The 12,249-nt window shown below is 46.8% G+C and overlaps 1 long non-coding RNA gene across 3 annotated transcripts in view; it reads right to left on the bottom strand.

Moving 5' to 3' along the window:
- Nucleotides 1-3,531: 3,531 nt before the first annotated feature.
- Nucleotides 3,532-12,249, bottom strand: part of LOC121065807 — a 64,981-nt gene continuing 56,263 nt past the window's right edge. For all 3 annotated transcript variants that reach the window (XR_005817326.1, XR_005817324.1, XR_005817325.1), the window contains exon 4: nt 3,532-5,187. This is a non-coding gene — a long non-coding RNA (uncharacterized LOC121065807). The remainder of the gene's footprint in view (nt 5,188-12,249) is intronic.

A 12,249-nucleotide genomic window follows, 5' to 3' on the forward strand; every position in this document is an offset into this window, starting at 1 on the left:
GCTGCAGTGCCGAGGTTCCTGGGGCGCACAGGGATTTGTATCCTCAGAGAGTTTTCCGTAACGTGTCTCCAGAGTTGGGGTAAGTGCCGGGCCACGTGGCTGTCACTATGGAAACTAGTATTTTTACATCCTACAAAACAGCCACAGAAAAACCCTCACAAAAGCCCTCTGCCTTTTGCCTCTCGGTGAGGAGCATGGTTGTGGGAGAGCCACAGGCGCCTCTTCCGGGAGCCTGCCCCGCACTGGGTCATCCCAGGGCCGTGGGCATCTCTGTAATGGGAGGCAGTGGGAGATGGGAGCAGCTGGGTGGGAGCCCCTGCTCTCCTGGCAGAGCAGCTACCAAAATGGGAAGCCTGTATTTTAATGTCATGTTTTGGTCAGGGAGTACTTCCCCCCTCATTGCTCCCCTTCCCTGAGGAAGAGGTGCAGGCCCGGCCTAGCGTGTTGCCTTTCACAAGCCCCAGCACTTCACCTTCCTTTTATTTCTCCTCCAGTGCTTTATTTCCTCCACCCAGCGTGCAGAGCCTTCTTCCCAGGTAGGAGCTCAGCCTCTGGAGGGGCTGCCTCTCTCCTCAGCTGGTGCCTCTAATGCGCCTCTGATCATAAAAGGACTTCACAGTCACACGCAGGGATCTCCAGAGCTGCTGCCTCTATTCCTGTGCATGCGTGTCTTCTAGAAATCACCACGCCAGGTAACTCCAGTGGTTTTAGACCTGCCCATAGCCCTTCAGCCGCCTTCCATGGCCTCACAACTGCCACACCACTTCACAAGGCCCACCTTCTGGCACAATCCCAGCCCTCGCCCTAACATGTGAGCTACAGGAACTTCTGAGCTTCTCCTGCAGATACACACCTTGCCACAGAGATGATGCCAACACAGAGCTGCCTCCTCAAACCTCTGCTGGACTTTTCAGCTCTATGACCATGAAACTCAGCCACAGCTTTTGGAATAAGATGTAATTTGCAGTGTTAGCAGCTGCTTCAGGTGGCAGGAGCTCTGCGTGCTGAGCTTGCGAATGCAAACTAGGCTGGGTACTTCTTTCTTGTTAGTGAATACTTGGAGGACTAGGTCTAATCAAATGCAACATAAAAACTTATTTATTGAGGCACACGTAGCTAACCTTGTTAAAGAATGGCAGCAACTGTTTGCCAAAGAAATGTAATTTTGGGAATTTCCCTTAAAAATAAGGACAAGGACTATGACACAGCGAAACCTCCTCTGCTTTGGCTTTTAGGCAGGGAGCATCTCCCTGAAGGATAGGTTATAAAACTTCTTTTAGTCCATATGATCTTCAGAGACTGCTTATTCTCATCTGTCATTTATATCAACCTTGGAGTGAAACGGCCTTTTAGCTTTACTTTGTGACTTTTACGCTATTTGTGGTACAACTTTATTGCACAACGGGGGTGTTTCGGCCCCATTTATTTGCATTTTTGAGGCCTGACAATATACTGAAAGGACTCTGATTTCATTGCCATGTATATATAATACAAATATTTGTATTTGTGAACTGTAAACATTGCTGTCAGTCATTTACCACAGGGAAACCTGGGCAAGGCAGACTGGCCTCACATCCTCAGCTTCCGCTGCAGAGATGCCATCCCCATCCCTCTCGGCTCCTTTTTGTTTGCTCATTTTGCCTTTTTTCCATTCTTGTGCTCTCTTTGCCGCTGGCCATTGTCTTGCCACATGCTGGAGAAAGCACAAGTTGTACAGAAGTGATTTTGAAGCACCAAGTCCAGGCAAGGTGTCAGAATAAATGAAGGAGAGTTTCTTAGGTTTCTTTAACCTGATCAGCCTTTCTATCAAAGACCTGCTTTGGCTTTTAAAATGGTAGCTGTGAACAAGCCCCTTTCCTTCCTACCTAGTGTCACCTCTTGCTCACTGAGTTAAGACGCCTGAAGACACTTTCTGTATTTTCTCCCTCCTCTTGAGATGCTTTTATAGCACTGAGATAAAACCTGACTCAGGTTTGTGGATACAAAAATTCAGTCCCACCTCCTGTTTGTTTTTCAATGCTGTGTTGGTCTGAAGTATCATTTTAATTTCATATTAGTTGTTTGCAAAAGAGGAAGCCCTATTAAAGAGTTGAAAAGGAAATCCATTAACGCCACATTTCATGAGGAACTCCACGATAACATAGCAGCATGCATGTGAACACACAACATGAGAGCTGCTTAGCCCTACTGTGCCTGTCAGCATGGCTTTTGCATGCAGGAGAGTGCAAAAATCACACGGATGCTACTCTCTGAAGTGCTGCGTGCACTGCTGGCAAGTGGAAGAAAGAAACAAGAGTCAGCCATTCAAAATAATTGAAAAACAGCCATAGTACAACGCAGATGCACTGAAAAAATAAACCCATCAGATTCAGATTTTAAAGGGTTCAAGGCTGAAATTAAGTATTATTTGCTTAAATATAAAAAGCACTTTCAGAGTAACAACCCTTTAGAAATAATAATAATAATCTCACAAGATTACAGCCCCGTGTTTCAGTTTTGATAGGCTTTCCTCTAACCCCCATCACCGAACTAAGACTACAAAAGTAGGTCTTTCAACGATTCTGATATGGTATTTTGGGGGGGAAACAGACCACAAGTACCAAAAAGGATCCAGAAAGCACCAGGAAGGTCTCCAGGTGTATCCACAGACTGCAAGGGCTTCCAGTTTGGGGGGCTACCCAGAAACCCAGCACATGGGAGGGTTTTCCATCCCAGCAGCCAGAACTCCAGTTAAAATGAACAGGAACCACAGGGGCTTACTTAAGAATAACACTCACACACATTTAAAACCCATATTGAGCTATTTATTCTGTGCATTCACCTTTCATTTGTAGTACATGCTAAAATTAAGTACTTCTAACTGCTGAATGGAGCAAACAGAAATTGCTTCCATCATCTAAAGCTGACAGCCGGCTATTCAGCCCACGATCCTCCCTACTGGATGGCATGCTCAGGCTCCTTAATGATGAGCAGGAGCGTTTGATTTCCAGCAGCAGTGCTACATTATGGCACGCATTAATTTGCTAGGAAATCACTTCAGAAGAGCATAAAGTGTGATGGATTCCAGTTAGAAACACAGAATACAATAAAGGCCCCAAAGGTACCTCTGAAGTGTGACTTCCCACGAAATTCTTTAACAAAGGGAACTGAAAATGAGCCGTCTTACCCATACTGTGTCTTCACACAGCATACCTAGCAAAGTACGGAGACAGTCTGCCAGGTCATCCGTCAGTGGATATTAAGCACTAACCTATTTCAAATGTTATGTGTATTTACAGACCAACTGAATAGGTCGAACAGTTTTCTAGTTCACAGTGTAAGATGAAATGATATTTAGTTCCATATTTGAATAGCTGCCAATGTAAATAGAGTGTATGAGCAGGGGTTACTGAGGTTATTTCACTGTCACCTCCTGTTTCCAAAGGCTTGTATATTTTACCCCATGAAACAAACCTTACAGTGAAAGGTATCAGGCTTTAAAACAAGGTTATAATAAACAATGAGACTACTACACAGAGGACACATTTTGCATTAGCAGAGGACAAGTTTAATAAAACATACTTCTTGCACACCAGATTGACAAATTCATGCCCATTCTTGCCATAGTGCCTGAAATAGAAATGGGGTCTTAATTTCCCTCTCGTCAATGTAAAAACGCCAGTGCTAAACTGCATCACCAGACTGCCCTCTCCTAATGAATGAGAGTGCCTCCCAAACATCTCCTGCGTTCTTCACCCTGTCAGTTGTGGCTTTTTGCTATGAAGGGAATGCAGGGTTGCCTCTGTAGAAAGCCCACCTGAAGAGGAAAATTAGGACGTGTCTAACGCAACCACCTTTGCCACTTTACACTTGCATTTCCAGGCTGCCCTATACTATCGCTGATCTTGGGTGTGTCCTGACTCTCTCCTACATCTATCTCCCTGCCAGCATCACACATCCAGGATGACACTGCAGTAATTTTTACTGCTGGCTTCAATCAGACAAATTAGGATAATAGAGAAAACTTTCAAGAAATCCTTCATCACTTCTATTACCTTAATACTTTCTGTTACCTTAATTGTTTGCTCTCTTTATTTCTCCTCTCTTAGCTTTAGACGTGTACAGTGTTTCACATCAAGTGAGCGAGCAGCTAGCAAATGTGTAAGAGTGTATAGTCAGTATTACGTGGGGTGGGGTGAAGGGAAAACCTCACCAGTGAAAAGCACATCTTGAGCCCAAGAGAATGCGGCTGCTTTCACAGATCAAACTTGAGCAGAGTTTCTGTTTCACTTACGGGGTGCACACAGCCATCAGCTTTTGTGGACCTCCATGAACACGACGTGGCTTCGGGTGGGAAGTGCTGCACTGCAGCCCCTGCCCTTAAAGCTAAGAGCATGTGGGCTTTATGCTATGAGGGAGGAGGCAGAAGAGCCTGAAATTCACACCTGAAACACAGGGCAACTGTTATAGGACCCCTCTGGACAGTGTGGGTCTAATAACCATTTTCTGGGGGGTTCTCAAGCAATGCAAATTCAAATATTTTCTCCATTTTAACAACAGCAGACAAGGGTACCACTTCTGGCCAACCCCACTCTTTATTTTCGGTACTTTATCGTTCATTACAACACACCTGGGGCTGTTTTAATGTAATTTCCAGGGAGCCTGGCTTCCTCCACAGTGCCTACAGCACCTTTTACAGAATGATACGCGATGAGGTGTCCGCTGGGCTACACGTGGAGCACAGAGGCTGCTCATCCTGCAGCTTTCCACCACCCACCAGAAGTCACCCGTTCCTCACCATTCACGGAGCACACGTGCAGGCCGTGACTGAGCCGTGACAGGACTGCCCCATGCCACACAGCGAGGCCGGGCCTCGGGGCCAGACCCGCAGAGATATTTAGGGGCCTAACTTCTATTTCAGACTTCCGTGGGAGGCTGGTGCCTAAATAGGAGTTGAGCACCTGATTACCTTTGCAGGTCTGGGCTGGGGCGGAGGCAGCGAGGCCGTGCTCCCCCTTGCCGTGCCCATCCTCGGGAACCTCCGCTCCTCTCCGGCTGGCGGTCGAAACGTGGTGCGGTGCCACCCTGGTGTTGTGAAGTAGCCGTTCTCCGACTGGCGACGGCCTGATTCACAACACCAGCTGCTGCACGGCACCCGACGGGGCCCCGGGTCCTCTGTGCTCCGTCTGTCATCCATAGCATCGCATGCTAGAAAGCAAAGGGACAGGGTTAAGTCCGTCGATCCCACAGGTTACATACCAGGTTACATACCCCCACCCAATTACAGTGGTAAGAAAGTATGAAGTGCGCTTCTCCCCCAGCAAGTGCCGCCCTCGAGGATCTACGGCTCTGTAGAGGTGGCTGCTGCAGTGCGATATGGGTACAGCTGCATCCTTGCTATTCACGTCCTGCCTTCATCTCAGGAGGATGGAGGCTTGCAGTCAGGGGAAGTAACCTAGAAACTCAGCCAAGCCCCAAGAGACACAGAAGAATCAGGCTGCTGCCTCTTCACTGGTGCCAGGACGTTGTCAGAAGGAGAACAGTGCCCCAGAGACTGTGTGGCTTCCTCGGCACTGCTCTGCCATTCAGCCTCACACCCCTCAGCATGCACCTTACCCGAGGCAGGTGAGACACCTGCACGTGCCCGGTCTATCCCCAGAAGCTGCTCGGTGTGTTGGCATTCGGGATGGTGCCCCCTGCCCCCAGAAGTCCTGCTGGGACCCATGAATACCCAGTCTGCAGGCCTTCGTTCCTCTCCATGGCCCCATCCCTCTGGGGCTTGCAGAAGTTGGGAGGAACAACAAACTGCTTATCAGTAAAGATGATTTTTAAAAATCACACAGGCAGTTCTGGATTCTGGGACTTTCATATTGCTTGAAAAAAATAAAAAGCCTCCCTTCCCCTGCACAACACTGATATTAGTGAGCACATGGACGATCATAGCCTGCAAGCAGTGTGTTTCTTGGGCAGCACGAGACCTGCTCTGCAATGCTGCAGAAATGGCCTTGGGAAAAGCACGGGTCCATGGTCATCCTGCAGCTTTTCAAGCAGACAAAAAAAGATATGGAAACAAATACGGGATTCTGACTGATTTCCCTCAAAATGCTCCAGGTGTGGTACAATGACTTTTTTGAAATGGTTGGGTAGTTCTTAACAGGATAGGATACCAACGACACCTTATTGGGCTAATTCATCTAGACACACACAAACAACAGGCAGATAATAAACATCGTGTGTATTACAGACTTTCCTTAGCAATCAGAGCCCGAAAGAAAGCAGAGTTTCTGTGAACCAGCTCAGGACCATCCCTGGGGTGAGAACTAAATGCAGGAGCCCTTCAGCCAAACCGGACAGAAAGCAAGTGATGTGAAGCCTAGCAGTCCTCCAGGGAGAAGCTGCTCATTTCTAGTAGTTCTCCTGAAATCTGTTTAATGTGGAGGTAATACTTCTGACTTTGCTGACAAAGAGAGTACACCCCATGCCTCCCCACCATGCCGTTTAATCCAAAGGAAACCTCATATATTGTCTTTCCATTGCGGAGATGGGAGATGTGGTCACGTTAGTACCTAGGCAGAAAAGCTACGAACATAAGCACTAACAGGAGACGTCCTGGAGAAACAGGCTCTATAATGGAGCTGCTGTAGGAAATGGAGATGAATTTCTTGACACCTGTGCATGTACTTTTAAAGTATCAGTCATGTCATCCTAACAGAGCTTTTATTTAAAGAGCAGTTCCTGGAATTTTAATACACAAGGCTACGTGGAGCAAAACAATGCATTTATATTTTATGCAAATCTGCTATTCATCCTTCAACCCAGAAGAGGAAGAGCCTGAAAGTGGAACTTGTTTTCTGGCTGGCCCTGATCAACGGTGACATGGTAACGCCGGATGAAGGTGAACAACTTCCCCTGAGCAGATCCTTCCCTGCGCGCTGTGGCACTGAGCACACTGGGTGAAGTACATTGTGTCACACCCAGAATAATGCCAACGTTTTCTGTACACTCCTTCTTCCATGGGAACATCAGAGTCTGCCACTAGGACTGTGGGTGGGAACAGAAAAACAAATGATACAAGCCTTTTCCAAGGTTGTTTAAAACGTTATGAAACCTTTCAGGCAACCTGCACTGAAGTACAGCAGACAAGTGAGAAATGAACACTTAATCTAAGACTTTCTCTGCCCTTACTGTACCAGAGATGGATGCTGGTTTTCTGCCTCTTTACTTCCTCCGATAGTCCAACGTGGTCTTAGAATATGTCTGACCGGAAATATCCATATGCTTCCATTTTTATTTAGTATGGTTTTATTCTATGGGGTATAGTTTTCATGTTCTCTAACACTACATGGTTGGAAAGCTTTCCTACAATTTCCACTAGGTTACGCATATTTAAGCGTACAATTTCCTCAACAGCTGAGTAACCAACACCTACGGCACTGCATTCTCCCATGCTGGCTGGCTGGCTGGCTCTACATGCCCTGAGGGAAAACACCAAACCAAATATTTATTTTAGGATGACACTAGTATATTAGGAGAAGAATCTCATCTCCTATAAATAGGAAAACTAACTTCTCTGTTTGGGGGGAGACAATCTAATAATGCAGATCACTCTCCCCATGAATTAGCATTTTTCATTTAGAAACAGGAAAGGATAATGAGAAACCCTGCCAATAAAATGCTTTTTCTACCCCGAATTTTTTCCCGTCGAGCCTGGGTCTCTGGGTCCGTGCAGAACAGCAAGTGCAGCTCCACTGCCACGGCTCTGCTATCACTGTTAATATTCCATGCAAATAGATTTCCTTGCTTTGGTCACAGCAGTCTATTAATTCAGCCCGCTTGTCTGGTACATCTTTATCCTCTGCAGGTTAATCCTGCCAAATTCCTTTGCTGTAGTACATGTCACACGGCATATAATATCCAACAATGCAATTTTGCTAATCCTGTTTTATCAGCTTTGTTGCCCTGTCTGGTCAATCCAATAGCGAAAAAACGCACAGAAGGTTTTTGCCAAGATCTCCCTCTCTTTTTGCCCTCCCCCCCCCCAACTTTGTATGGTTTCAATTAAATGGTTTGAGAGCAGAACACAGTGTTTGGATATCTGCCAATGTCCTTCAGCCACAGAATGTCAAGGCACTTAATTATATAGGTCTCCAAACTCTTTCAGATGCCCCACCTACCCAGTCAGCTGAATTTACTGAAGGCAAGTGTAAAAAATCAGCTCAAATCTCTTTTTAAAACACTCTCCACGCATTAAGGACTTGAAGATGGCTGAATAGCGATATATTTATCGCCCATTATCTTACTAAAAGATTAAACAAATGAGTAAAGACTGTCTCATTAACAGTTCTTTGTTGTCTTGTTTACTGTTTAGTGGACTCATTAACATTAATTATTAGAAGAGGAACATCAATTATTGCAATAACCTTTGTCAAGCCTGGTAAACTGACTGCTAAACAGCCAGCGGATCCATGTTCATCCGGCAGGATTTGCATGCACAAAGAGAGGGATGAGAAAGGACGGCGGCCACGCCGGCTGCAGCTCGGGCACCAGCAGGACACGCTGCCCTAGACCTCGAGGAAGAAAATAAAAGGCCAAGTCAACCTGAAGCTTAACTCCGCCAGACCCAGTGACAGGGGGTGAGATGGGAACAAAGGCATCCCTCCTTCCCCTTGCGCTCACTGCGCTGTATTTATTACACTGACTGTTTTAACGCCCTTTCTCTACAGGCGTGTATAAACGCAACACGGGCTGCAGCATCGATTTTGGGATTCTCCGCAAACACGCTGCCAGAGCCGACTGCTTTGCTGCCTCCAGTGAGGGGCATCTTCAGGCCCTTACGAGGTATTATGGCTGGGGTCCCCCCGCTGGTTTCTTTTTCCTTCCGAGAAAACCAACCCCAGGTGGGGATCTCCTCTGTCTGAGCAGAGATTCGGCATTTTATCAATATTTCAAATACTCCGTATACTTCAGCAGCTCTGGCAGGAGTTAAATATCAGCAGTAGTGCATCTATTATTTAAAATGCTGCCAGGAAGAGGGCTGAGTCACTAAGCTGGATCCATCACCTTTAACTCTGTTTCTCATCCTAAATGCAATCACCAGCCTGTGCCCAAGAATGAAATGAGCCTTTTAGGAAGGACCCCGAGCCAAATCCATGGCTTGTAAGATTGTATTTATGCACAAACAGAGACAAGGGCAGCTAAGCACTGCACCTCTTGCAGATGCTTCCACAACTACATGCTGTGAGCTGCTGAAAGAATACGCAGAGCGCTCCTTACACCAGCCAGGTTTTAAAAGAAAAAACCCTCATAATATCTGGAAAGCTGGCTTGTGACAGCCACCCTATGCACAGTGTAACCAGGAGCCTTCCTCCTCAGCCCACCAGCATGGTCCCACCAACCTCCGCGTCCCACTCGCCACCCCTCACAGCGCATCGCCTTGGTGTGGGTCTCCATGCTAATAAAAACGTGCAACAATTAAGCTGTTTCCTAAATTAGTGATTCTGGCCCTACAGCCTCCTGGCCGGAGAGAGGTCCACAGAGACGGCGTAGCCTGTTACCTTGGCAGGAATTGTGCTGACAGGACAGTCCATCCGTCTTGGCGTCTTTAGACAGCTGTGCTTACCTAGCAGAATGTAAACATCTTTGAACTTTGCTTACTGGATAAAAGGAAGCGTTAGTTTCCTATTGCATTTCCTCCTGCAAGATCAATCATACAAGCAGGCTAGACACAGCACCCCTACGTTTGTAATTAATCTCGTAAAGGAAGAATATCTTCCCTCCATCGATTGCTATATTTGTATGCAGTCTTCCTGCGAGAGAGAGAGAGAGAGAGAGAAGAAAATAAAGGCTGGTAGCAGAATAATAATCAGCTGATCCCCTAATAAAGGCTGGTATGTGCTATACAGAGCGAGACGCTTTTGTAGTGAGCTGATTCTTTGTTGGAAAAATCACCTTGTACTGGATGCTGATCATTAACACTGAGGACTTCAGGACAGTTTTTAGATGTCCCAATAATACAGATGCTTTACTGTTTCTTCCTAAGTGTCGCTGCTTGCAGACACCAGAACTTAACACCATGCCGTCTGTACACCGACCTGCCTGCACAGAGGAGACTCCCACCAACAGCTGTACAAGAAATACACATCGTTCACATTTCCTGTAGTGGATATGGAAATGTTTAAAATCCAGACTAAGAAAACATTTCTTAAAAAAGCAAAAACAAACAAAAAAACACACCACGACATGCCAGATTCACCTACTTCATGAAGAATAACTTCTCCCCCCCGAGGTCCTGCAGGTGCATGTACAGTTACGGCACTTCTGAGGATGACGGGCTCAAACCAGCAGGCAGGGGGACTCGATGCAGAGCACTTAAAGAAACGAGGAAGCAAGTGCTCTTCAGCAGCTCCTAGGCTCCAGCTCTGACCTGCCACTGTTTTAGATCTACCCATTTCATTGCACTAAACGTGCTGAGTTCACTGACATTTACATTGGGCCAGCATACTCTTTGTAATGAGAAAATAAATAGTCTCTGGGATACATTTAGAGCGAACGTACCATTCTGGTAGGCGCTGCATTAGTTTAGGCTGTCACTGCCTGTTTTGATTTAAAGGAATAACACTCAGATTTGCTTGCTGAATGCAATACTTGGACAAGTCAGAGCCGTTCCCCTATCATCCCAGTAGCAGCAGGACAGGGCTGTTACAATTCATCGCAGAGCTCGCCCCGTGGTACCTCACGCATCCCGTCTTACAGGCTTGGAGACTGGGGTCTAGTGCCTCAAAAACCAAATATTGAGGAGTATTGAACTGTACTTGTCTGAGAAAACAACCACCACCACTACCACATGTTTTAGGAAACTGATTTACACAATAGGGAACAGCACTTCAAAGCAGAAGGTGGGGCTGGTATTATTTGCCCCAGCACCAACACTACGTCCACACCAGGATCACACTGTTGGAGCAGGCAGCAGCGTGGTCCTTGCTGAACGCTCTGCTGCGGTCTGGCCCCGTGGGGGACGCAGGCTGAGAGCTTTTGTTTTGCACTGTTCCTTTTTAATTTGAACAGCTTTTAGCTTTGGAAAAATTAGTTTTGCCTCAAAGGAAACAGATCTCGGATACGCACAAAATGCTTAAGTGCACCCTTTTCTTTCAGAGTACTTAAATAATGCAGCCTCCACTTAGATATAGGCACAATTTTCATAAATAATTGGATACTAACCCCTCAATTTCAGAAACTCTTTGTTGGAAAACACTCACATCTACACGGTAATGAGCTGGCTTTCATCTCGAAAATCTATGGCCCATTACAAGATTGCCTGTTCATTGTTTAGAGGAATTACCAGCAAAACCAAGTGACAAATCACCAGCCTCAGTCTTTCTGCCTCTATTCACCAGCTCCCCGCCTGGCCAGCACCTACCCCAAAAGAGGGACGCTTTGGGAAGAGCATTTGTGTGCCCTCGCCTCTTGCTCCCAGCACTGAGGTGTGGTGGAAGGGCAGGAATTCACCCCAATGCATGCAAAGCCATCGAGCCCGCACCGGATGAACAGAAGCTCACGTGCCTCAATTGCTCGTGGGGTGTCTCCTCTCTTGCTCCTCCTGGCTCGGGGGCTTTACACTGAAAATTCTGGAGGGGAAGTGTAAAGGCACAGCGATGCACCAAGAACCATCCCTCCCCTCCCATCTTCTGTCACCCGGCGCTGCTGAGCATCTTCCTCGCTGGTGGAGGATGGAGCTGCTCCCCCCTTCTCCTGCTGCGCTCAGCCGCTGGGCTTTGACAGTCCAGGGCAAAAAGAAATTGGAATTGCTCCCTTCCTGCCGCCCTCTCTCAAAAGATGCCGTCTGCAAACATGGATCACTACAGCAGAGGTGCTGGTCAAGTGTTTGACAAGGTGCAGAGAAGACACAGTCTGATACAAGATACAAATACAGTGAGTATTTGACCAAAGCGAAAATGGTAAGCCCAGGGGTGGGCACGGGGTGTTAACCTACACTTTCTCTCTGTTTAAACGGGGGACTTTGAGACACTTGGCTGGCTTAGCAGCTTTGATGCCTCTCCAGTTGCCCTCAGGCTACGAATCTCAGATGATGAGATTTTCCTGTGGCATTTGACTTTTCTGGCTGAAACCCAGAAAGCTCAGAGGAGCCAAGAGAATGGAGGTGAAAATAACCCATTGAAAATGATAATAAACTCACTGCGTGTTCCTTGTAAAACTTGTGTAGAGTGGAAAAAGAGGGGAATTTTCCTATTTGTATTTCCCCCGTATCCTTGT

This window comes from Cygnus olor, chromosome 2 (assembly GCF_009769625.2).
Source record: "Cygnus olor isolate bCygOlo1 chromosome 2, bCygOlo1.pri.v2, whole genome shotgun sequence".
In the NCBI taxonomy this organism is placed as follows: domain Eukaryota; kingdom Metazoa; phylum Chordata; class Aves; order Anseriformes; family Anatidae; genus Cygnus; species Cygnus olor.